The sequence below is a fragment of the Balaenoptera borealis genome (assembly GCF_965194805.1).
Source record: "Balaenoptera borealis genome assembly, chromosome: 5".
NCBI classification, from domain to species: domain Eukaryota; kingdom Metazoa; phylum Chordata; class Mammalia; order Artiodactyla; family Balaenopteridae; genus Balaenoptera; species Balaenoptera borealis.
The window spans coordinates 44,005,816-44,033,765 of NC_138862.1; the positions used below are offsets into that span (position 1 = coordinate 44,005,816).

Below are 27,950 nucleotides of genomic sequence, written 5' to 3' on the forward strand. Positions count from 1 at the left end.
TAGTGTAAATAAAGACAGTTTTGCTAGCTCCACAATGAATACAAACAAGTATGGTGCCAAAAATCAGGTAGTCTGGATTGCACTTGGAACAATAAAAGAAAAAAAATAGAATATATCTGATTTTCATATAAACACATGAATTCAACAACTAGAACAGGGTGGTATTTTTTATTTAATAAAAACCTGCATCAACTACTCTATGCCCTACTAGGGAATGCAAAGATAGATGAGACATAGACCCATTTCTCATACAAAGGAACATATACTTTATTGAAGGAGAATGGCACATCCTTAATGTATGCAGATAATTAGTAAAGGGGAAAGTACTTTCTAAACTGAAACATGTATTATATGGAAAGTCCATTTTATTTTGACATTTAAAACTCTTCTTCCCATCTCCCTGTAACAGAATATGCAATGTATTAAAAAACAGTAACTTGTATTTTTCCCTTCAAGGGCAGAAAAAAATGTTTCCAAAGGAATTACTATCGCTAAATAACCTCAAAATTTTAAGGGAAAAAGTACATTCTGAAACAATATCTAATATATGAGCCTTATTTGGTTCAGAATTAAAACATGTGTTTGTATGCCCATGTGGAAATAAAACTTATTTGAGAGTATATTTTCCATAAATTAATTATGGTTATTTTTCAAATGTGGTACTGCTGATTCTCTCTTATATTCTCTGATTTTTAGTAGTAATTTTACATACATGTAATGTAAAATATATTTTATACGAGTGTTACATTCATAAAATATTTTATAATATATAAGTGTATATATAAAATATATATAATGAATATACAGTTGAACCGTGAAAATTACAGGTTTGGACTGTGTGGGTCCACTTATACACAGATTTTTTTCAATAAATGTAGTATTAGAAAACCTACTCTTGGTTGAATCTGAGGATGTGGAAGGAGGGCTGACTATAGGACCTGAGCATGTGAAGATTTTGGTATCCATGACAGATTCTGGAACCAATCCGCTGTGGATAGGGAGGGATGACTATGCAGATTTTTAATGGTACAGGGGTTGGCACTCTTAACCCCAGTGTTGTTCCAGGGCCAACTGTATATTATTTTATAAGTTGTCCAATTAAATGTTAGAAATAAAAGGTATTTTCCAGAATATAGAAGGACAAACATTTTAAGGTATATTAAATAAGTTTAACATCTCTGTTGTTCAGGAGTAGCAATCAGTTATTGAAACTATGTAACAATTTTAGTATCAAGGTAGCCACCAATGCCTACAAGTCAGGTTTAAGGAAGAAAGTGAAGAAGAATTAAACACAGAATGCAATTAAAGAAAATAGAAAACTAGTTATTTTCCAAGGAATCATACCTGCAAAATAGCAAGAGAAAAAAACTCAGTAAAGCCTGACAAATATTTTAAATAGCTTATATAAAGTCATAAAATATACTTGGTGCATCACTGTATTTTAAAACACGACAGCACAGCCAGTTTTTCAAAAATGTTGGGAATCTTTGACACGTTTATATGCTATGGGGAGATCTGAGAAAAGTGAAATTTTAGTCAATCAACCAGATGGTTTGTCTGCATGATGCCAAATTGCCACCTGCTTAATAACAGTTGCATGATTAACTGTATTTTTTTCTTTTATACACATGTTTGGCAAAATGTAGGAACAATCATAATTTTATATAATATTTTACCTAAAAGCATTTAATGGTACCACATATTTGAGAGCAGAGAAAATTTTTATATTTCATAAATATAACACTCAAGAACACAACACAAACACAAAAATGTACTGCATGCCTCCAGAAATTTGATTGGTAAAGTAACTTAGATGGTATTTTGTGTCTTTGTATAATTCATATTATGGATTTCATTTACATAAATATTAGGAAATTTAATGAATATTTTGTGTATCAACACATTTAGTAGCCCTGTAGCTATCACACAACTCTGGCTATTTTTAACATTAGCTGTGTTAATATAGATCATAAGCACAATTTGTATGCCTTATAAAAATAATAAATTAATAAATTACATACTGATAATAAACTGAAAACTATCTTTGAGGGTAAATTGTACATAGGCTTTTATTTTATTTATTTATTTCTAAAAATTAATTAATTAATTAATTAATTTTTGGCTGTGTTGGGTCTTCGTTTCTGTGCGAGGGCTTTCTCTAGTTGCGGTGAGCGGGTGCCACTCTTCATCGCAGTGTGCGGGCCTCTCACTGTCATGGCCTCTCTTGTTGCGGAGCACAGGCTCCAGACGTGCAGGCTCAGTAGTTGTGGCTCACGGGCCTAGTTGCTCCGCGGCATGTGGGATCTTCCCAGACCAGGGCTTGAACCCGTGTCCCCTGCATTGGCAGGCAGATTCTCAACCACTGCGCCACCAGGGAAGCCCATGCATAGGCTTTTTAAATAGACAATGCATAAATATGGAATTGAGAAAGCAGCCAAGTTGAGTTAGTTTGAAAGATTTTTAATATTTTCATCATTAATGTACATTTAATAAAATACAGGTTTTCTGCATTTTTTTCTCTTTTACTGACCATCATACTATTCAGTATACTGTGCACAATAATTATTGAAGTTGTTTTTCTGCTTCACATCTATTATGCATGTATTCATGAATGCTGTATGAATATTGCTACCTGTGAACTTCTTCTTCCACATTAAACATTTTAATTATCTAGAATATTTTATTATTAAAACAAGACATAGGGGCTACCCTGGTGGCGCAGTGGTTGAGAATCTGCCTGCTAATGCAGGGGACACGGGTTCGAGCCTTGGTCTGGGAAGATCCCACATGCCGCAGAGCAACTGGGCCCGTGAGCCACAATTACTGAGCCTGCGCATCTGGAGCCTGTGCTCCACAACAGGAGAGGCCGCGATAGTGAAAGGCCCGCGCACCGCGATGAAGAGTGGCCCCCACTTGCCACAACTAGAGAAAGCCCTCGCACAGAAACGAAGACCCAACACAGCCAAAAATAAATAAATACATTTTAAAAAAAAAAAGAGGAAAAAAAAAACAAAACATATTCAGGGTTTTCATTTTTTTCCCCATTAGTGTCATGGGCATAATTGGCTTTACTTACAGAAGTGGGGACATCCAAAATCCTTGAATACAAAATTTAAAATATTACAAAGAATTTCACATTTTAAAATGATTGGATTCTTATAGATGAAACATGAATTATAACTGCTTTTAAAAGTTATATTGTTATTTAGATATAGATTTTATATATACTTGCTCACAGTTGTTGAAAAATTACAAATCTAAAATATTGGCTGGCTTTATTTACCCAATATTTTGGAACTTTCTGAAGCTATATTTTGAAATTCAAACCTTTTTCCAGACTCCTTTTAATCTTTTTCACCAATTCGTTCCTTAATTTCCTCTTCAGAACAGTTTTCTTCCTGCATTATTTATAATTCTCCCCACACTGTCTAGCTAGTATCAATAGCTCAATAATGACTTTTATAGATCATGACAACTATGTATGCTAACTAACTCTCCTCAAAGTCTAACAACACTCTCTCCTCTATTCTTAGCCTCCCTATCACATGAAATTTTAAATCAAGGATGTTTGATAATTATGACATATGATACTTTGTATTGAAAAAGATATTTCTATTTACTAAAAGAAAAATGGCATAAGGTGTTTAGTAAGAGACATTATAAGTACATGCTAATTGTTACTATTATTTACAAACATTTTTTATTCAAAAGAATTTTTCGAGCATACCTCAAATATTTCCTCCTAGTCTATTTAAGTGTTTCAAATTACTTCTACCTGGAGGAAAAAATGAAGACACTGGCGGGACTCTATAGAGAGGCTATAGAAAGAGAAAAAAGAATATTGCATGTAAATATTTCTACTTGTGTGTCTGTGTATATGTGCATATATAAGCTTATTATATATTCTAGGCAAATTGTTTCCACTCTTTTTGTAAAATATTTTATTTTTTATAAGAAATTTAGTAGCTAGCTACTCTCACAGTTTATAATTTCAATTTTTATTTGTAGGATACTTTGCTAACTTTTAGAATCACCATACTTTTAAAACTGTGGTAGAATATGCACATTCTTTCAACACATAAGCCCTTAATTTTTTAATGACTTTTGGTTCAATACCGTGTTTGAGACTAATTCTTAAACTCTTCTGAGTAATTTTTCACTCTCGGAGTTGAGCTTAAAATGGCACAAAAATTTTTCCAGAATATATTTTTATCTTCTAGAACAAAATAAACAATTGACAGGATCTTAATTCATTATGATATTTAGAATTCAATACTGAGTATATTTTGGTTTAACAGGTAATAAGGAATACAAGAAGAGTTGCATACAAGTCCCACTATCACCCTTAGCAAAAAGTAAACCTATATTAAGATTTATAGATTAAAAATGGTTTGTCTTAAACTGTATGATTAATTAAAGTTAAATTTGTACTTTGTGATGAAATCGAATTAGATATATGCTTTAATTTCTAATAGTTCTACATTTGTTTAATGAGAGAACCTTCAGATGACTAGATTTGGGAGCAAACAGATTACTGAGAATATAACCTGAATTTGAAAGGACTTAGAAGATGCAAACTAATAGAGGGCCCAAACCTCAGAAGAAGGAACACTCATCTTGCTTATTCGGATATTGTGACACAACACAAAACTGTAAGCTTACTTAGTAAAAACAAGAAAAGAACCCCCAGTGTCAGTCCAAGTGCAGCTAGATCTTTGGCCAAGCGGATACATTAAGCAAGATTTCAATGGCACCCAGTCAGATTTGTGCTGAGGAAGAATGTCCAGGTTCTGAGAATCTTTGAACTTTTGTACCTAGCTTAGAAGTTTAGAGTCCTGAGCACTGATGGCATTTCTTCTTTTATCATTGCCTCTCACACCCAGCATTCCTTGATCTTTGCATTCAGTAGAGTTTATATCATTGAACCTTGCAGGAAAAAAAATAACTACTCTTTCGGAAGATAAATTAACTCTGTGGAAGCTAGCCTAAAAGTAACAGAAGAATTTGCATATTTCATGAGAAATTTTGGTTTTTTCTAATACACATTTGTAGCTCATGCCAACTATGTACATTTATCTTGCAAAATAGCCATTTACTAGTTTTTTGGTTTTTTTTGTTTTTAATTAATTTATTTATTTACTTATGGCTGTGTTGGGTCTTTGTTTCTGTGCGAGGGCTTTCTCCAGCTGCGGCAAGTGGGGGCCACTCTTCATCGCGGTGCGCGGGCCTCTCACTATAGTGGCCTCTCTTGTTGCAGAGCACAGGCTCCAGACGCGCAGGCTCAGTAATTATGGCTCACGGGCCCAGCTGCTCCGCAGCACGTGGGATCCTCCCAGACCAGGGCTCGAACCCGTGTCCCCCGCATTGGCAGGCAGATTCCCAACCACTGCGCCACCAGGGAAGCCCTGTTTTTTTTTTTTTTTAATCACTTTTCAACTTTCATTACCTCCCTCATACCACTTATTTCAGGTTTGACTTAATTTACCAGTACTATGCCTGAAAGGCCACCCAAGGAAACATTTACTCTGAGTGTTGTGTGGCATATGTTGTCTATACTCCTAAGAAATTTACCTGCCGATTGTCAATGCACAAAACATTAAAAAGCATCACACACAGACTGCTAAGGGTGAAGTCATACACTGTCTATGTATGAGAATAATGAGAGGAGAGTTACTGAATCCAGTTTTCATGGCAGGTAATATAAGTAATCCTTTCAAAATCTGTGTGCAAAATTAAGTGAGTTTTCTGAATAATAATGAAGGAAAAATAGGGTTTATTATAGAAAAAATTGTGTAATCCTGTGTCTATATACTTATACATATGGATAAGAATATGTAAGGGTATATATCTGTATGAATGTATGCATATAGATACATAGATATATGTCGATATATGTTGGTATTTATCATCTCACATTGACATTATAAAACTAAGATTTTAATCATTAAATATATTTTTGTTTCTCACTTTAAAAACCCTCATATATATGCTAAGAAAATGACAAAATTACTGAGTGAAATTAAATGTAACATTCTAAACTCTTAATGACCAATAAAGTAATTTCTAAAGGGTTCAACTAAATTTACATAAAATATTTTTTTCTCTTTGCTTTTCCCCTGCCTGTTTCCCTGCATCCCCTTTGTCCATATTTCTTACATTTTCTCTTTGTCCTCATCAATTCTCTCTCTCTTCTTCACCCTCCTCCGTTGCTAACTTTTTCTTCCCCACCTTCTCCCTCCTTGCCGACCATCATCATCATCATCATTATTGTCACCTTCAAAATATTTTACTTTCAAGACAACACATAATTGAATAACATGTTATGCCACTCAGGGGTGATTTCACAATATTAATTATTTCTTATTTCTTGTGGTCATTGATTTTAATGCCATAACAGAAGTCCTCATGGGCTTCTGGTGTATATTTCTAGTTATGGTCCCAGGAGTAGAGGAGGTAAATTTATAGTTAGTATTGATTTAAGATATATCTCTATTGGTTGTAATTTCCTCCAGGAGAGGTATTTTAACATTCTTTTCTTCTTCCTTGTTCAGTTGATTATCATATTAATAGAAAATAATTATTTAAACACCTTGTGGAACATTTACTAGTAAAAAATTATGAATGTGATTGATAAAAATTTCAAAAGAAATATATTTTATAAAATGCAGATATTTTATGTTTTTTGATCCCCCCAAAATCTCTGCATATACTCTATATTGATAGTCTGCCTCATAATAGGTTAAAGTAAAAACAATAAAAAAAAACTTTCATTCCAAAATAAAATCAAGCAATCACACAAAACTCAACCTATTGTTGGGACTTCCCTGGTGGTCCAGTGGTTAGGACTCTGTGCTTCCACTGCATGGGGTGCAAGTTTGATCCCTGGTCGGGGAACTAAGATCCCTCACGTGGCGTGGCATGGCCAAAAAAACAAAAAACAAAAACCAAAAACTCAACCTTATTGCTTTCTTGGTACTGTCTTCTCATTTTATGAATATCAGTGTCTACAATTTGGCTAGAGAAACTGTATTGATTCTGTAACCTAAGTATCAGGTAAAACATGTTAATTTTTTTCAAGTAGCAAATAATATGAATATGTACTTGCTTGACCAGTTTCTACCAGAGGCTTTTAGTCATCTTATTTTTTTTCTTTTAAAGCACATTTTACTACTATTCAACAAAAAAAATGAGTTAACAAATATTTAATAAGTGCCTGCCATATACAATGTACTCTGTCCCCTGTCCTTCAATAAAGCCAATATCCAAAGTGTATCTCAGTACATATCTTTCTATAGAGACATATTGGAAATAGAAAAAATATTTAAAACAAAACCAAAAAAAACACAGAAAATACTTACTTTCTCTCCCTTAGCAGTTTAATATTCAAGCTCTTCACCTTCATTTTATATCTCATAAACAGAGTTGGCTTCAGATAGTCTCTGGTGGTGTATAAATATTTGCCTTTCCCACCCCACCTGCCTATGCATTGTATAGAGTTAACCCTATGCAACAAGAGATAATTTAGGTTGATATAAAGAAAAAAGATATAAGGCATTATGAGAACCTTGACAGTCCAGGCACTTCTGCCAATACAATTCCAGTTTATTTTAAACCTTATCTAATTCTAATTGGAATTTTCTTATTTTTAACTGGAAGGCTCATGAATAGCACCAAAGAATGTCTTCTTTTACTTAGGTTAGGTTATATCAGTGGAGATCCAAGGATGAACATTTGTGTGTAAGTGATTTATAAAGAAGCCTTCTGGTAAAAATCAGAAAGAGAGTAAGAAAATTGGGACAAGGCTCAATAACAGGCAAAGTCCTTTGTAGGGAAACTTTAGCTCCATCCTGCAGGGGATCTCTGGAGCTAGCATAAGTATATACCAATTCAGAGTGTCTCTGACAAGAGAGAAGAGATGGAGCATTTGAATTATTATCCCACACATCAGTCAACCCATGGGTTACAAAAGGTGAGGGGGTGCTGGCTTTTCCTGGTAGAACATGTAAAACATGATCTGGCAGCCTTAAGGGCAAGAACTTTGATAAGAAATTGCAGTCCTAGCTAGTAGGAGTGGAAGTATGCCAGTGGCTAATGTACATTGAAATGGTAAAGGAATCGGAAGAGATATGCTTGGACCAGAGTGAGCTTCAATTTTTGCAAAAGAGGCAGTGAAATCTCAAGTTCTGAATTGTATGAACTTTGTTTTAGCTGAAAAACAAAAGTCAATTATAAAAAATTAAACTAGAAAAAATTTACCCTTTTAAGTGTACAGTTTTATGAATTTTGCCAATTGTATATAGTCATTAGCCCATTAATCAATATACAGAACATTTCCAACCAACTGAAGTGTATCCTTGGGCTCTTTGGGAGTCCATGCCTCCTCTGGCCACCCTCTCCCACCACTGGGAACCACTGGTCTGCCATAGTTTTTCCTTTTCTATAATTTCATATAAATGATATCATAATGTTTACTTTTCTGTGTTTGAATTTTTACACATAGCAGGCTTTTGAAATTCATCCATGTTTTTTGATGTATGTTGTTTCTTTTTATTACCGAGTAGTATTCTGTGATATTGGGATATCACAATTTGCTTACTTATTAATGAGTTGATGATGACTATATCATTGTGTATTTCAATCACAAATCTCTGAGAGTTCCAATTGCTCCACTTCCTTGCCAAAACTGGGTTATTGTCAAGCATTTTGATTTTTAGCAAATCGAATAATTATGTAGTGTTATCTCATTATAATAGTATTAATTTGCATTTTCTGGGTGACTAACATTGAGCACATTTTCATACGGCTGTTGGCATTCATCAAACTTCTTTTGTGAATCGTCTATTCAAAATTGCCCATTTTGGGGGAGGAAATATTGTTTTTATTTTTCCCATAGAAATATTCAATTGTTTCAGCATCATTTATTAAAAAGACTGTTTTTTCTTCATTGAACTAACTTGGCACTTTGTAGAGAATAAATCCACCCTATAAGTTTGTGTTTATTTTTTCACTCTCTATCCTCTTTTACTCATCTATATATCTATCATTACCGCTATGCACACTGTCTATGGGGAATATTTCATTTTAAAATGTATTCTGCTGTTTTTGAATGTTTGGTTGGAAAGTTGTTCAGATATTCCACGTTTACTGAATTTTTTCTTCTTTTTCTAACAATTATTGATAAATGAAATGTTGGAATCTCCAATAATAACATTAGCTTTGTCTATTTCCAGTTTAGATTTGTCAGTTTTTACTTATTTATCTTAAAGCTCTATTATTAGGTTTCTTTAGGATTGTTATGTCTTCTTGATAATTTTATCATTTCCTAAGAAATATATCTCTCAGTCTGTTGTAATTGTCCGTGGTATTACCAAGTCTCTTTTGTCTGATAATAATATAATCAATAATAATATAATCCCAGTAACCTTCTACTGCTATTTGCTTGCTTATGATTTCTTATCCTTTTGCTTTATGATTGTCTGATTTTATATTTAAGCGTCAGCATTATAAGTAGCAGGTAAATTACCCTTACTTTTGAATACAAATGGAAAATTTCTGCATTTTATTGAAGTACATGGGTCATTTAAGTTTAAAATAATTATCGATATCATTATATTGTACTTTATACCATTTTTTTTTACTTGTCTCATTTGTTTTTTTTTTTTTTCCATTTCTGCTTCCTTTCGAGTTAGTTAAATTTCTTTATCTTTTTAAATTGAAGTATGGTTGATTTACAATATTATATTAGTTTCTGATGTACAACACAGAGGTTTGATTTTTCTTTTTTATTATACTCCATTTAAGGTTATTAGAAAATAATGGCTATATGTCCCTGTGCTGTACAACATATCCTGTTGCTTATTTATTTTATACATAATAGTTTGTATTTCTTAATCCCCTACCTTTCCCCCATTCCCTCCCACCCCTGGTAACACCACTAGTTTGTTCTTTTTATCTGTGAGTCTGTTTCTGTTTTGTTATATTCATTTGTTTATTTTTTAGCTTCCACATGTAAGTGACAACATACAGTATTTGTCTTTGACATATTTCACTAAGCATAATACACTCTAGGTCCATCCATGTGGTGGCAAATGGCAGAATTTCATTCAAAAATTTTCATTTTTTTATGGCTAAGTATTATTCTGTTGTAAATATAAACCACTTCTAAATCCACTTCATCTGTTGATGGACATTTAGGTTGCTTCCATATCTTGGGTATTGTAAATCATGCTGCCATGAATATTGAGGTCCATGTATCTTTTCAAATTAGTGGGGTTTTTTTCCCTCTGGACATATATCTAGCAACTGGAATTGCTGGATCATATGACAATTCTATTTTTAGTTTTCTGAGGAAGCTCCATACTGTTATCCATAGTGGCTGCACTAATTAACCTTCCCAACAGCAGAGTACTAGGGTTCCCTTTTCTCCACATCCTCGCCAACATTTGTTATTTGTAGACTGTTTGATGATAGCCATTCAGACAAGTGTGAGGCGATATCTCATTGTGGTTCTGATTTGCTTTGCTCTGAGGATTAGCGATGTTGAGCATCTTTTCATGTGCCTTTTAGGATATCTTCTTAGGAAAAAAATGACTATTCAGGTCTTCTGTTCATTTTTTTAATCGGGTTTTGTTTTTATGCTTATTGAGTTGTATGAGCTGTTCATGTATTTTGGATATTAATCCCTTATCAGTCATATCATTTGCAAATATTGTCTCTTGTTTAGTACATTGTCTTTTCATTTTGTGGATGGTTCCTTTCCTATGAAAAAAACTTTTAAGTTTAATTAGAACTCATTTGTTTATTTTTGCTTTTTTTGCCTTAGGAAATAGATACAAGAAATATTGTCATGATTCACATCAAAGAATGTTCTATGTTTTCTTCTAGAAATTTTATGGATTCCAGGCTTACATTTAGGTCTTTAGTCCATGTTGTGTTTAATTTTGTATGCCATGTGAGAAAATTTTCTAATTTCATTTTGTTACATGTAGCTCTCCAGTTTTCCCAGCATCACCTGTTGAAGTGACTGTCTTCTCCATTGTATATACTTATATTCTTTGTTGTAGATTAATTGACCATAGGTGTGTAGTTTTATTTTGGGCTTTCTATTCTATTCCATTGATCTATATGTCTGTTTTTGTGCCAGGATAATGCTGTAGATTGTAGTATAGTCTGAAGTCAGGGAATGTGGAAACTCCAGCTTTGTTCTCTTTTCTCAAGATTGCTTTGGCATTTGGGTCTTTTGTGGTTCCATATACATTTTAGGATTATTTGTTGTAGTTCTGTGAAAAAAGTCCATGGGTATTTTTATAGGGATTGCATTGAATCTGTAGATTGCTTTGGGTAATATGGATACTTTAACAATATTAATTCTACCAATCTTAGAACATGGGATATATTTCCATTTCTTTGTATCCTCTTCTGTTTCCTTCAACAATATTTTATACTTTTCAGATTACAGGTCTTTCACCTACTTGTTTGTTTATTCCTAGTTATTTTATTCTTTTTGATGCAATTTTAAATGGGATTTTTTTTTTTGTTTGTTCTCTCTTTCTGATAGTTCATTATTAGTGTAGAGAAAAGCAACAGATTTCTGTATCCTGCAAGTTTACTAATTCATTTTTTAGTTGTAATAGTTTTTGGTGGTGACTTTAGAGTCATATATATATATGTGCATATATATATATATATATATTTATTATCATGTCATCTGCAAATAGTGACAGCTTGACTTCTCTTCCAATTTAGATGCCTTTTTTTGGTCTGATTTCTGTGTCTAGGACTTCCAATACTATATTGAATAGTAGTGGTGCAAGCGGGCATCATTGTCTTGTTCCTGATTTTAGAGGAAAGCCTTTCAGCTTTTCACTACTGAGTATTATGTTGGCTGTAGGCTTGTCATAAATGGTCTTTATTATGTTGAGATATGTTCCCCCATACCAATTTTGATGAGATTTCTTATGAATGGATGTTGAATTTTGTCAAATGCTTTTTCTATGTCTATTGAGATTATCATGGAATTTTTATCCTATCTTTTGTTAATATGGTGTATCACATTGATTCATTTGCTGATATTAAACCATCCTTTCATCCCTGGAATAATTCCCACTTGATCATGGTGTATAATCCTTTTATATCTTATTGAATTCTGTTTGCTAATATTTTGTTGAGGATTTTTGCATCTGTATTCATCAGATTTATTGGCTTGTTATTTGCTATTTTTGCAGTGTCTTTGCCTGGTTTTGGTATCACAGTAACAGTGGCCTTGTAGAATGGGTTTGGGAGTACTCCTTCCTCTTCAATTTTTTGGAGTAGTTTGAGAAGGATAGGTATTATTTCTTCTTTATATGTTTGGTAAAATTCCTTGTGAAGCCATCCAGTCCTAAATTTTTGTTTGCTGAGAGTTCTTCTATTACAAATTCAATTTCACTCCTAGTTATCAGTCTGCACAGATTGTTTATTTTCTCCTGATTCAATCTTGGAAGACAGTGTGTTTCTAGAAGTTTGTCTATTTTTCCCAGGCTGTCCAATTGTTGGCATGTAACTGTTCATAGTATTTTCTTATGTTTTTTTGTATCTCTTTGATATTGGTTATTTCTTCCTTTTGATTTCTTATTTGGGTCTGCTCTCTTTTCTTTTTGAGGAGCCTGGCTAAATGTTTATCAATTGTATTTATCTTTTCCAAAATTAGCTCTTGGTTTCAATGATCTTTTCTATTCCTTTTTTGATCTCTATTTATTTCCTCTCTGATCTTTATTATTTCCTTCCTTCTGCTGACTCTGAGTTTAGTTTGTTTTTCTTTTTTTGATTCCTTTAGATGAGAGGTTAGGTTGCTTATTTGAGATTTTTCTTATTTCTTGTGCTATGCTTCTATCACTATAAACTTTACTATTACAATTGCTTTTGCTACATCCATAGATTTTGGAAAGTTGTGTTTCTATTTTCATTTGTCTTGAGGTATTTTCTGATTTCCTCTTTGATTTATTCATTGACCAACTGATTTTTTAGTAGCATGTTGTTTAGTCTCTATGTGTTTGTGTATTTCCCATTTTTCTTCCTGTAATTGATTTGTAGTTCCATACTGTTGTAGTAGAGAAAAAATACTTGATATAATTTATAGCCTCTTAAATTTGTTGAGACTTCTTTTGTAGCCTAGCGTGTGATCTACCCTGGAGAATGTTCCATGCGCACTTGAGTAGAATGTGTATTCTGCTGTATTTGGATAGAATGTCCTGTAGATATGTTTTAAGTCCAACTATACTATTGTCATTTAAGACTACTGTTTCCTTATTGATTTTTTCTGTCTGGATGATCTGTCCATTGGCTTAAGTGGGATGTTAGAATCCCCTATTGTGTTACTGTCAATTTTTTCCTTTATGTCTGCTAATATTTGCTTTATATATTTAGGTGCTCCTGTATTAGGTGCATATGTTAATGAAAGTTATATGGCCTTCTTGTATTGATTCTTTTATCATTATATAATGTCCTTCTTTGTCATTTGGTATAGGTTTAGTTTTTTAAAGTCTATTTTTCTGATATGAGTATTGCTACCCTTGCTTTCTTGTCATTTCCATTTGCATGAAATATATTCTTCCATTTCCTCACTTTCAGTCTGTGTGTTTTTAGCCTTGAAGTGAGCCTCTTTTAAGCAGAATATAGATGGCTCTTGTTTTATGCAGTCAGCTACCATATGTTTTTAATCTGACCATTTATTCTATTGACACTTAAATTGATTATGGATAGGTATGTAATTATCACCATTTTTACTTGTTTTCTGGTAGTTTTTGTAGTTATTCTTTACCTTCTTCTTTTAGTTTCTTCCCTTGGGATTTGATCATTTTCTTCAGTGGTATGCTTGTATTCCTTTCTGTCTAGTTTCTGTGTATCTTATAGGGTTTTGATTTATGGTTACTTTGGGATTCATATATGTTGACCTATCTACTTGTTTTAAATTGGTAGTCATTTAAGTTCAAACACATTCTAAAAGATCTACATTTTTTACTCCTCTCAACTCCATTTTGCGTCTTTGATGTCATATTTTACATTTTCATGTTTATCCCTTTACTGATTATTGTAGTTATAGTAGATCTTACAAGATTTTTTCTTTCAATCTTTGTACTAGCTTATTAAGTGGTTGATCCTCAGACTTTACTATATATTTGCCTTTGCTAGTGGGATTTTATCTTTCCTATAGATACTTACATTTTGTAATGTCCTTTTCTTTTCCACTTAGAGAAGACCTCTTAACATTTCTTTTAGGGTAGGGTTAGTATCGATGAACTCTTAGTTTTTGCTTGTTTGAGAAATACTTTATCTCTCCTTCAGCTCTAAATGATAACCTTGCTGGGTTGCAGATTTTTCCCTTTCAGCATTCTAAATATATCATGCCATTCCCTTCTGGCTTGCTAAGTGTCTGCAGAAAAATCAGCTGATAGCCTTATGAGGGTTCTCTTTTTCATATCTGTTTTTCTCTTGCTGCCTTTAGAATTCTCTCTTTAACTTTTGCAATTTTACTTATGATATGTCTTGGTGTTGGTCTTTTTGGGTTCATCTTATTCTGGACCCTCTGTGCATCCTGTACCTGAATATCTGTTTCCTTCTTCAGGTTAGGGAAAGTTTTCAGCCATAACTTTATCAAATGTATTTGTTACCCTTTTCTCTCTCTCTTCTCCTTTTGGAACCCCTATAATGTGAATGTTGGTACACTTGCTGTTGTCTTAGATGTCCTTACACTTGTCTCATTATTTTTCTTCTTCTGTTCTGACTGGGTGATTTCCATTATTCTATCTTCCAGGTCACTTTACTGTTCTTTATCACTTAGTCTGTTTATAATTCCTCCTAGTGTGTTTTTTATTTCTGTAATTATATTCTTCAGTTCTGAGTAGTTCTTTTTTTTATATTTTCTACTTCCTTGTTAAAATTTTCTCTGTGTTCATTTATTCTTTTCCCTAATTCAGTGAGCATTATTTTTAAACTAATGCATTGAACTCTCTAGCTGGTAAATTATTTATTTCTGTTGTATTAGTTGTTGTTCTTTTTTTCCCCAGGGGTTTACTTTTGTTCTTCATTTCAAATAAATTCTTCTGTTTCTCATCCACTTAGCTGTCTCTGTCTCTATGAAATTAGGTGAAACAGTTAGCTACCCCAGTCTTGAAGAAATGTCCTCATGTGGGAGCATCCCTATATAGTCAGTCTGTCCCCATTGGCTTTAGTGGGAGATGTGGATCTGTTATGAGCACAAGTCATGTCTTGCTCCTGGGTATTCTTGCAGCTGTCACCTTGTTAAGAGGTGGGGCTAGAGATGGAGGGGTGTGAGCCACCATTTCTCCTCTGCTCAGTGGCTAACACTACCACATTGGTGGTGGGGAGAAGCCCTGAGGGTCAGATCCAAACTGGCTTTCTTCCTTCTAAGTGTGTGCTCTCACCTTTCCCAGAACCAGCTCCCTTGCCCTAGGGAGTAGCAGTGCCACAGCAAGATGGGATGGGTGGACACTCAGCCTGGGCCTGGCTGCAGGTTGTGGTGGCCCTGGACCTAGCCCGGATTGCTTCTGATGCACTATCTCCATAAACACTAGTAATGACTGCCCCTGCTTCACTCAGATACCACTCCAGGTCTAAGCTGCCTTTGTCCCTCACAACTGAGCTCTCCCTTTAGCTGATGCTACCCTCGCCCTAGTGCAGAGCTGCACCACAGAGCCTGCACAGCTGTTGCAGGCACCTTGCATGGGCCTGGGCGTGGGCTGTGGTGGCCCTGGCTGCATTTAGAGTCTGGGAAATCTTCTGAATGCACTGCCTCTGTAAGTGCCAGTAATGGCTGTCTCCATCCTGCTCAGACACTGTTCTGGGTCTGGGCCAGTTCCATCCCTCCCAAATGAGCTCTCCCCCTGGTCGCAGAAGCCCTTGCCCCAGTCTGGAACTGTGTTGTGAAGCAAGTCGGGCAGTTGCAGGCACTCAGCTAAGGCTGGGGTGTACGCCAGGGTGGTTGCAGGACATTGGTCATCATCCCATGCATTTTTAAGCTGCCTTCTCTGCCTTATTTCAGGAGTAAGCAAATGTGTGTACCCTTCTCATGGGCAGAGTCCAGGCTTCGCATACTCCTCCTGTTAATTCCACCAGCCCTCCAAACAGCCAAGGGAACTCGTATTCCCAGTGTCAGACTCCAGGCTGGGATACTCATTATGCAGCTCTAACCACTCCCCAGATCCTCTAACGGGTAGAGGATCTCCACCTGTGTAATCCCGTCCCATTTTGAGTCCCCTCCTAGGGGCACAGCTCCCAACCTGATAGCTTCTCTTCCCTTCCTACCCAATTCCATGTGGATCCTTTTTACAGCCTCAATTGTACAAGGGTCTTTCTGCCAGTCTCCATTTAGTTTTCAGTGAAAATTGCCCCACATGTAGATGTATTTTTGAGACGTTCATGGGGGGAGGTGAGTTCTGCATCCCCCTACTCCACCATATTTATATCTCTTCCCTAGTTGAATTTATTTTAAATATTCTCTTTTATTTCCTATTAGTTTTAGGTACTAGCTTTGTTTAGGTACTAGCTCTAGGAATTATAGAGTTTAATCAAAACTTATCACAGTCTACATCAAATTAATATTATATTCCTTATATGTAATATGAAAACCTTCTAAGAGTATACATCCATTTCTCCCCTCTTCTTTGTAGATTTGCATGTATTTTATTTTTATATATATTAAAGCTCACACTCAACATATTGCTATTATTTTTGCTAAGAGGTCAATAAGCATGTTCATTTTCTTTCTATATTCAATTTTTTTATGGTATTTTCCATCCACATTAAAAATTCTCTTTATTAATGTATTTTGTATCTAGTTCTCATGGTAAAAAATTTTGTCAGTTATTTTTTCTCTAAAAAGATATTTATATTTTTTTAATTTCTGAAGAATATTTTTTACTGTATGAGGAAACTTATTTGACAGTCCTATCTCACCTTCTTTGGCCCTTAAAACATTGTCTTCTGGCTTGCATTGTTTCTGTTAGGAGGTCAGTGATATTCCTTAGTTTTGCTTCCAGGTGTATAATGGGTCCTTTTTTCTTTGGCTGTTTTTAATATTTTCTATTATCAAAGTTTTTCTGTAATTTGATTATGATATTCCACATATTTTTATTTTGTTAATTTGTTCTTATTCAGGTTGGAGTTTTTTGAGTTACTGAAAACACTAGGTTTATGGATTACATAAAATTTGAAAAATTTAATCCATTTTTAAAATTTGTTTAAATGTTTTTTCTGTCCTAATATTCTTCCTTATTTATCTGGGAATATAATTACAAATATGATAGAGTTATTGATACTGCCTAAATTTACTGATACATTGTTCCATTTCTTTAAGCCTTTATCTCTGATTTTGTTTGGATAATTTTTGCTTCCAGTGGTTTCAACTTTAGTTTTTACTTATTCTGAAATATCTCTTATGAAGTTAATCTTTTCAAAACATTTATCTATTTTTGATCCTTATATGAATATGTTTTCAGACCTGTAATTTACATTTGGTTCTTATTTTATGTATTTTCTTTTCTTTTTTGTATTGAAATCCCCATTTGCCTTGTTTTTTTTTAACATCTTTATTGGAGTATAATTGTTTTACAATGGTGTGTTAATTTCTGCTTTATAACAAAGTGAATCAGTTATACATATACATATGTTCCCATATCTCTTCCCTCTGTGTCTCCCTCCCTCCCACACTCCCTATCCCACCCCTCTAGGTGGTCACAAAGCACCGAGCTGATCTCCCTGTGCTATGCGGTTGCTTCCCACTAGCTATCTATTTTATGTTTGGTAGTGTATATATGTCCATGCCACTCTCTCACTTTGTCACATCTTACCCTTCCCCCTCCCCATATCCTCAAGTCCATTCTCTAGTAGGTCTGTGTCTTTATTCCCATCTTGCCACTAGGTTCTTTATGACCTTTTTTTTTTTTTCCCTTAGATTCCATATATATGTGTTAGCATACTGTATTTGTTTTTCTCTTTCTGACTTACTTCACTCTGTATGACAGACTCTAACTCCATCCACCTCACTACAAATAACTCCATTTAGTTTCTTTCTATGGTTGAGTAATATCCATTGGATATATGTGCCACATCTTCTTTATCCATTCATCTGATGATGGACATTTAGGTTGCTTCCATGTCCTGGCTATTGTAAATAGAGCTGCAATGAACATTTTGGTACATGACTCTTTTTGAATTATGGTTTTCTCAGGGTATATGCCCAGGAGTGGGATTGCTGGGTCGTATGGTAGTTCTATATTTAGTTTTTTAAGGAACCTCCATACTGTTCTCCATAGTGGCTGTGTCAATTTACATTCCCACCAACAGTGCAAGAGTGTTCCCTTTGCTCCACACCCTCTCCAGCATTTATTGTTTCTAGATTTTTTGATGATGGCCATTCTGACCGGTGTGAGATGATATCTCATATAGTTTTGATTTGCATGTCTCTAATGATTAATGATGTTAAGCATTCTTTCATGTGTTTGTTGGCAATCTGTATATCTTCTTTGGAGAAATGTCTATTTTGGTCTTCTGCCCATTTTTGGATTGGGTTGTTTGTTTTTTTGTAATTGAGCTGCATGAGCTGCTTGTAAATTTTGGAGATTAATCCTTTGTCAGTTGCTTCATGTGCAAATATTTTCTCCCTTTCTGAGGGTTGTCTATTGGTCTTGTTTATGGTTTCCTTTGCTGTGCAAAAGCTTTTAAGTTTCATTAGGTCCCATTTGTTTATTTGTGTTTTTATTTCCATTTCTCTAGGAGGTGGGTCAAAAAGGATCTTGCTGTGATTTACGTCATAGAGTGTTCTGCCTATGTTTTCCTCTAAGAGTTTGATAGTGTCTGGCCTTACATTTAGGTCTTTAATCCATTTTGAGTTTATTTTTGTGTATGGTGTTAGGGAGTGTTCTAATTTCATACTTTTACATGTACCTGTCCAGTTTTCCCAGCACCACTTATTGAAGAGGCTGTCTTTTCTCCACTGTATATGCTTGCCTCCTTTATCAAAGATAAGGTAACCATATGTGTGTGGGTTTATCTCTGGGCTTTCTATCCTGTTCCATTGAGCTATGTTTCTGTTTTTGTGCCAGTACCATACTGTCTTGATTACTGTAGCTTTGTAGTATAGTCTGAAGTCAGGGAGCCTGATTCCTCCAGCTCCATTTTTCGTTCTCAAGATTGCTTTGGCTATTTGGGGTCTTTTGTGTTTCCATACAAATTGTGAAATTTTTTGTTCTAGTTCTGTGAAAAATGCCAGTGGTAGTTTGATAGGGATTGCATTGAATCTGTAGATTGCTTTCGGTAGTAGAGTCATTTTCACAATGTTGATTCTTCCAATCCAAGAACATGGTATATCTCTCCATCTATTTGTATCATCTTTAATTTATTTCATCAGTGTCTTATAAAATTCTGCATACAGGTCTTTTGTCTCCTTAGGTAGGTTTATTCCTAGATACTTTATTCTTTTTGTTGCAATGGTAAATGGGAGTGTGTTCTTAATTTCACTTTCAGATTTTTCATCATTAGTGTATACGAACGCAAGAGATTACTGTGCATTAATTTTGTATCCTGCTACTTTACCAAATTCATTGATTAGCTCTAGTAGTCTTCTGGTAGAGTCTTTAGGATTGTCTATGTATAGTATCATGTCATCTGCAAACAGTGACGGCTTTACTTCTTCTTTTCCGATTTGGATTCCTTTTATTTCTATTTCTTCTCTGATTGCTGTGGCTAAAACTTCCAAAACTATGTTGAATAATAGTGGTGAGAGTGGGCAACCTTGTCTTGTTCCTGGTCTTAGTGGAAATGGTTTCAGTTTTTCACCATTGAGGAAGATGTTGGCTGTGGGTTTGTCATATATGGCCTTTATTATGTTGAGGTAAGTTCCCTCTATGCCTACTTTCTGCAGGGCTTTTATCATAAATGGGTGTTGAATTTTGTCAAAAGCTTTCTCTGCATCTATTGAGATGATCATATGGTTTTTCTCCTTCAATTAGTTAATATGGTTTATCACGTTGATTGATTTGCGTATATTGAAGAATGCTTGCATTCCTGGAATAAACCACACTTGATCATGGTGTATGATCCTTTTAATGTGCTGTTGGTTTCTGTTTGCTAGTATTTTGTTGAGGATTTTTGCATCTATGTTCATCAGTGATATTGGCCTGTAGTTTTCTTTCTTTGTGACGTCTTTGTCTGGTTTTGGTATCAAGGTGATGGTGGCCTCGTAGAATGAGTTTGGGAGTTTTCCTCCCTCTGCAATATTTTGGAAGAGTTTGAGAAGGATAGGTGTTAGCTCTTCTCTAAATGTTTGATAGAATTCGCCTGTGAAGCCATCTGGTCCTGGGCTTTTGTTTGTTGGAAGGTTTTTAATCACAGTTTCAATTTCAGTGCTTGTGATTGGTCTGTTCATATTTTCTATTTCTTCCTGATTCACTCTCGGAAGGTTGTGCATTTCTAAGAATTTGTCCATTTCTTCCAGGTTGTCCATTTTATTGGCATAGAGTTGCGTGTATTAATCTCTCATGATTGTTGTATTTCTGCAGTGTCAGTTGTTATTTCTCCTTTTTCATTTCTAATTCTATTGATTTGAGTCTTCTCCCTTTTTTTCTTGATGAGTCTGGCTAATGGTTTATCAATTTTGTTTATCTTCTCAGAGAACCAGCTTTTAGTTTTATTGGTCTTTGCTATTGTTTCCTTCATTTCTTTTTATTTATTTCTGATCTGATCTTTATGATTTCTTTCCGTCTAACTTTGGGGTTTTTTTGCTCTTCTTTCTCTAATTGCTTTTGGTGCAAGGTTAGGTTGTTTATTTGAGATGTTTCCTGTTTCTTGAGGTAGGCTTGTATTGCTATAAACTTCCCTCTTAGAAGTGCTTTTGCTGCATCCCATAGGTTTTGGGTCGTCGTGTCTCCATTGTCATTTGTTTCTAGGTATTTTTTGATTTCCTCTTTGATTTCTTCAGTGATTACACTTCGTTATTCAGTAGTGTATTGTGTAGCCTCCTTGTGTTTGTATTTTTTACAGATCTTTTCCTGTAATTGATATCTAGTCTCATAGCATTGTGTTTGGAAAAGATACTTGATACGATTTCAATTTTCTTAAATTAACAAGGCTTGATTGGTGACCCAAGATATGATCTATCCTGGAGAATGTTCATGAGCACTTGAGAAAAATGTGTATTCTGTTGTTTTTGGGTGGAATGTCCTATAAATATCAGTTAAGTCCATCTTGTTTAATGTATCCTTTAAAGCTTGTGTTTCCTTATTTATTTTCATTTTGGTTGATCTGTCCATTGGTGAAAGTGGGGTCTTAAAGTCCCCTACTATGATTGTGTTATTGTCGATTTCCCCTTTTATGGCTGTTAGCATTTGCCTTATATATTGAGGTGCTCCTATGTTGGGTGCATAAATACTTACAATTGTTATATCTTCTTCTTGGATTTATCCCTTGATCATTATGTAGAGTCCTTCTTTGTCTCTTGTAATAGTCTTTATTTTAAAGTCTATTTTGTCTGATATGAGAATTGCTACTCCAGCTTTCTTTTGATTTCCATTTGCATGGAATATCTTTTTCCATCTCCTCACTTTCAGTCTGTATTTGTCCCTAGGTCTGAAGTGGGTCTCTTGTAGACAGCATACATACGGGTCTTGTTTTTGTATCCATTCAGCCAGTCTGTGTCTTTTGGTGAGAGCATTTAATCCATTTACATTTAAGTTAATTATCGATATGTATGTTCCTATTCCCATTTTCTTAAATGTTTTGGGTTTGTTATTGTAGGTGTTTTCCTTCTTTTGTGTTTCTTGCCTAGAGAACTTCCTTTAGCATTTGTTATAAAGCTGGTTTGGTGGTGCTGAACTCTCTCAGCTTTTGCTTGTCTGTAAAGGTTTTAATTTCTCCATCAAATCTGCATGAGATCCTTGCTGGGTAGAGTAATCTTGGTTATAGGTTTTTCTCCTTCATCACTTTAAATATGTCCTGCCACTCCCCTCTGGCTTGCAGAGTTTCTGCTGAAAGATCAGCTGTTAACCTTATGGGGATTCCCTTATGTGTTATTTATTGTCTTTCCCTTGCTGCTTTTAATATGTTTTCTTTCTATTTAATTTTTGATTGATTAATATGTGTCTTGGAGTGTTTCTCCTTGGATTTATCCTGTATGGGACTCTCTGTGCTTCCAGGACTTGATTAACTATTTCCTTTCCCATATTAGGGAAGTTTTCAACTATAATCTCTTCAAATATTTTCTCAGTCCCTTTCTTTTTCTCTTCTTCTTCTGGGACCCCTATAATTCGAATGTTGGTGTGTTTAATGTTGTCCCAGAGGTCTCTGAGACTGTCCTCAGTTCTTTTCATTCTTTTTTCTTTATCCTGCTCTGCAGTAGTTATTTCCACTATTGTATCTTCCAGGTCACTTATCCGTTCTTCTGCCTCAGTTATTCTGCTATTGATCCGTTCTAGAGTATTTTTAATTTCATTTATTGTGTTTTTCATCATTGCTTGGTTCCTCTTTAGTTCTTCTAGGTCCTTGTTAAATGTTTCTTGCATTTTGTCTATTCTGTTTCCAAGATTTTGGATCATCTTTACTATCACTATTCTGAATTCTTTTTCAGGTAGACTGCCTATTTCCTCTTCATTTGTTAGGTCTGGTGGGTTTTTGCCTTGCTCCTTCATCTGCTGTGTGTTTTTCTGTCTTCTCATTTTGCTTAACTTACTGTGTTTGGGGGTCTCCTTTTAGCAGGCTGCACGTTCGTAGTTCCTGTTGTTTTTGGGGTCTGTCCCCAGTGGCTAAGGTTGGTTCAGTGGGTTGTGGAGGCTTCCTGGTGGAAGGGACTAGTGCCTGTGTTTTGGTGGATGAGGCTGGATCTTGTCTTTCTGGTGGGTAGGTCCATGTCTGGTGGCGTGTTTTGGGGTGTCTGTGGCCTTATGATTTTAGGCAGCCTCTCTGCTAATGGATGGGGCTGTGTTCCTGTCTTGCTAGTTGTTTGGCATACAATGTCCAGCACTATAGCTTGCTGGTCGTTGAGTGAAGCTGGGTCCTGATGTTGAGATGGAGATCTCTGGGAGATTTTTGCCGTTTGGTATTACGTGGAGCTGGGAGGTCTGTTGTGGGCCAGTGTCCTGAAGTTGGCTCTCCCACCTCAGAGGCACAGCCCTGATGCCTGGCTGTAGCACCAGGAGCCTTTCGTCCACACAGCTCAGAATAAAAGGGAGAAAAAATAGAAAGAAAAAAAGAAAGAGGATAAAATAAAATAAAGTAAGATAAAATAAAATAAAGTTATTAAAATAAAAAATAATTATTAAGAAAAAAAGAAAAAAAGATTTTTTTAAGTAAAAAACATACAAACAAACAAACAAAAAAACGGACGGACAGGACCCTAGGACAAATGGTGAAAGCGAAGCTATACAGACAAAATCTCACACAAAAGCATACACATACACACTCACAAAAAGAGGAAAAGGGGAAAAAATAATATATCTTGCTCCCAAAGTCCACCTCTTCAATTTGGGATGATTTGTTGTCTATTCATGTATTCCACAGATGCAAGTACATCAAGTTGTTTGTGGAGCTTTACTCCGCTGCTCCTGAGGCTGCTGGGAGAAATTTCCCTTTCTCTTCTTTGTTCGCACAGCTCCTGGATTTCAGCTTTGGATTTGGACCCGCCTCTGCGTGTAGGTCGCCTGAGGGCGTCTGTTCTTTGCTCACACAGGACGGGGTTAAAGGAGCAGGTGCTTTGGGGGCTCTGGCTCATTCAGGCTGGGGGGAGGGAGGGGTACGGATGCGGGGTGAGCCTGCGGCTGCAGAGGCCGGCGTGACGTTGCAGCAGCCTGAGGCGCGCCATGCATTCTCCCGGGGAAGTTGTCCCTAGATCACGGGACCCTGGCAGTGGCGGGCTGCACAGGCTCCCAGGAGGGGCGGTGTGGATAGTGACCTGTGCTTGCACACAGGCTTCTTGGTGGCGGCAGCAGCAGCCTTAGTGTTTCATGCCTGTCTCTGGGGTCCGCGCTGATAGCCGCGGCTCGCGCCCATCTCTGGAGCTCGTTTAGGTGGTGCTCTGAGTCCCCTCTTCTCGTGCACCAGGAAACAAAGAGGCAAGAAAAAGTCTCTTGCCTCTTCAGCAGCTCCAGAGCTTTTCCTGGACTCCGTCCCGGCTAGCTGTGGTGTGCTAACCCCTTCAGGCTGTGTTCACACCGCCAACCCCAGTCCTCTCCCTGCGATCCGACCGAAGCCGAAGCCTTAGCTCCCAGCCCCCACCCACCCCGGCGGGTGAGCAGACAAGCCTCTCGGGCTGGTGAGTGCTGCTTGGCACCAGTTCTCTATGCAGGAATCTCTCTGCTTTGCCCTCCGCACCCCTGTTGCTGCGCTCTCCTCCGTGGCTCCGAAGCTTCCCCCCTCTGCCACTCGCAGTCTCCACCCATGAAGGGGCTTCCTAGTGTGTGGAAACCTTTCCTCCTTCACAGCTCCCTCCCACTGGTGCAGGTCCCATCCCTATTCTTTTGTCTCTGTTATTTCTTTTTTCTTTTGCCCTACCCAGGTAGGTGGGGAGTTTCTTGCCTTTTGGGAGGTCTGATGTCTTCTGCCAGCGTTCAGTGGGTGTTGTATAGGAGCAGTTCCACGTGTAGATGTATTTCTGATGTATCTGTGGGGAGGAAATTGATCTCTGTGTCTTACTCTTCCGCCATCTTCTCCTCTCTCCCCCATTTGCCTTTAAATCCTTAAACATAGTTGTAAAAATTATTTTAAAATCTGTGTCAGCAAAGTCCATTATGTTCATTATTTCTGAGTCTGTGGCTATTGACTGGCTTTTCTCTTATATCTCAGTTTAATAATTTGCTATTTTTGCTGCACTTTGCATATGGTAGTTTATTAATGTTTAGACTGTGTTGTCTTAAAAAAGGGAGAAGTTTTATTCTGGTAGGCAGTTAATTAACTTGCAGATGAGCTTAATTTTTTTGAGCTTCTTTTTATATTTTACTGAGATAATTCTAGTGTTACTTTACTTCTAAGGCTAAATAAACCGTCTTTTTTTTTTAACCCCATAATTTTCTTTTCCAATTTTATTGAGAAATGATTAATATATAGCACTGTATACAATTAAGGCATACAGCATGAAGGTTTGATTTACATGTATTTGAAATGATTACAATAGGTTCATCTAAAATTCATCATCTCATATAGGTAAAATGAAAAGATGGAAGAAAGGAAAAAAAAGAAAAAAATTCTCCTTGTTATGAAACTTTTAGTTTAAGTCTCCTAATAACTTCCCTATATATCTTACAGCAGTGTTAACTATAGTTATTATGTTGTATTTTATATCCCTAATACTTGTTTCTCTTATAACTGGAACTTTGTATTTTTGAATAACTTCCTTCAGTTCCCCCGCCTCATGCCCTCTACTCTGGTAACCACAAGTCATCTCCTTTCCTATGAGGTGATTTATTTTTGATTTCACATATAAATGAGATCATACAGCTTTTATCCTTCCTTATCTGACTTGTTTCAGTTATCATAATGCCTCCAAGGTCCATCATTGTTGTCACAAAAAGGAGAAAATCCTCAATTATTAAGAATTATATTGTATATATATACCATGGTTTCTTTAACCATTTATCCATCAGTGGACACACAGATTGTTTCCATGTATTGACTATTGTAAATAATGCTACTATGAACATAGGGGCAGATATCTTTTTGAGTTAATGCTTTCATTTCCTTTGGATATATTCCCAGAAGTGGAATTGCTGGATCATATGGTAGATCTATTTTTAATTGTTTGATGATCCTCCACAACGTTTTCCATTATTGCTGCACCAATGTACATTCCCACCAAAAATGCATGAGGGTTTCCTTTTCTCTACATCCATACTGGTGTTTGTTATCTCTTGTCTTCTTATGACAGCCATTGTAACAGGTGTAAGGTGACATGCCATTGTGGTTTTAATTTTCCTAATGAGTAATGATATTGAGCAACTTTTCATGTACTTGTTGGCCTTTTGTATATCTTCTTTGGGAAAGTGTCTATTCAGGTCCTTTCCCGATTTTGTAATTGGGTTATTATTTCTTTTCCTATTGAGTTGTATGAGTTCTTTGTACTTTGGATATATGGTTTGCAGATATTTCTTTCCCATTCCATAGGTTTTCTATTCACTTTGTTAATGGTTTCTTTTGCTATGCAGAACTTTTTACTTTGATTCATTCAACTTAATTATCTTTGATTTTGCTGCTTGTACTTTAGGTGTCATATACAAAAACTCATTACAAACACCCATGTCAAGGACCTTTATTCCTATGCCTTCTTCTAGGAGTTTCATATTTTCAGGTCTTATATTTAAGTGTTTAAACTATTCCAAGTTAATTTTTGTGAGTGGTGAAAGGTAGGGGTCCAGGAGTCATTCATTTATATGTGAATATCTAATTATCCCAGCACTATTTGTTGAAGAGACCATCTTTTCTCCTTTGAGTATTCTTGGCTCCATTGTCAAATATTGTTGATTGTATATGCTTGGTATTGTTTCTGGGAACTCTATTGTGTTCCACTGGTCAGTTTGTCAGTTTTTATGCCAGTACCATACTGTTTTGATGACTATAGCTTTATAGTATATCTTTGTATCAGAAAGTATGATACCTCCTGCTTTGTTCTTAATTTTTTTTTTTTTTTTTGGCTATTCAGGGTCTTTTTGGTTATTTTTGGATTTTAGGAGTGTTTTCCTACTTCTATAAAATATGCCATTGGAATCTTGATAGAGATTGCATTGAGTCTATAGATGGCTTTTGGTAGTATTGACATTTTTACAGTATTAATTCTTCCAATCCATCAACATGTGTTACCTAATCATCATTTACTTGAGTCTTCTTTATTTCATCAATGTCTTACAATTTTCATTGCACAGATCTTTCACCTCCTTGGTTAAAGTTATTTCTAAGTATTCTATTGGTTTTGATGCTATTGCAAATGGGATCAATTTCTTTATTTCTTTTTCAGAAAACTCATTGTTAGTGTTTAGAAGCACTACTGATTTTTGTATGTCAATTTTGGATGCTACAGCTTTACTGAATTCATTGATTAGACCTAACTGATCTTTGGCTCTTTAGAATTTTCTATATAAAATTATGTCACTTGCAAATAGATAAAACTATACTTCTTCCTTTCCAGTTCTTGTGCCTTTTATTCCTTTTCTTGGCTGATTGCTCTAGCTAGGACTTCTGGTACTGTGTTGAATAGGAGTGGTGAGAGTGGGTACCCTTGTCATGTTCCTGATCATAAAGGAAATGCTTTCAACATTTCACCATTGAGGATGATGTCAGCTGTGGGCTTGTCATACATAGCCTTTAATATGCTGATATATGTTCCTTCTATGCCTAATTTTTTAAAGAGGTTTTTTTTTATCATGAATGGATGTTGAATTTTGTCAAATGCTTTTCTGCATCTATTGAGATGATCATATGATTCTTTTATTCTATTAATGTGGTGTATCATATTATTTGATTTACATTTGCTGAATAATCCTTTTATCCCAATGATAAATCCCACTTGATCATGGTGAATTATCCTTTTAATGTGCTGCTAAATTTTGGTTTCCTAGTATTTTATTGAGAATTTTTGCATCTATACTCAGTAGGAATATACTCATTAGGAATACTTGCTGATAATTTTGTATCTAGTAGTGTCCTTTTCTGGTTTTGGGATCAGAGAATGCTGACCTAGAAAAATGAGTTTGGGAATATTCCCATCCCTTTGATTTTTTTGGAAGAGTTGGAGAAAAATTGCTGTTAATTCTTTAAATGTTTGGTAAAATTCACCAGTGAAGCCATCTGGTCCTGGGCTTTTTTCTTTTTCTTTTTCTTTTTTTAAAATTTTGATTACTGACTAAATTTCCTTTACTAGCAATTGGTCTATTCAGATTTTCTATTTCTTTCTGATTTAGTCCTGGTAAGTTGTATGT

General features: G+C 35.5%; 3 long non-coding RNA genes across 3 annotated transcripts in view; 1 reads left to right on the forward strand and 2 right to left on the reverse strand.

Moving 5' to 3' along the window:
• Positions 1-27,950, reverse strand: part of LOC309628838 — a 1,199,959-nt gene that overhangs the window by 626,623 nt on the left and 545,386 nt on the right. The gene's annotated exons all lie outside the window — the stretch shown is intronic.
• On the forward strand, positions 1,788-10,089 carry LOC309629172. Its single transcript, XR_014244906.1, has 2 exons — positions 1,788-3,080; positions 3,129-10,089. It is a non-coding gene; the product is annotated as an uncharacterized lncRNA (long non-coding RNA).
• The window catches only part of LOC309628831, a 411,047-nt gene continuing 402,836 nt past the window's right edge, over positions 19,740-27,950 (reverse strand). The window contains exon 2 of the long non-coding RNA XR_014244733.1: positions 19,740-20,265. This is a non-coding gene — a long non-coding RNA (uncharacterized lncRNA). The remainder of the gene's footprint in view (positions 20,266-27,950) is intronic.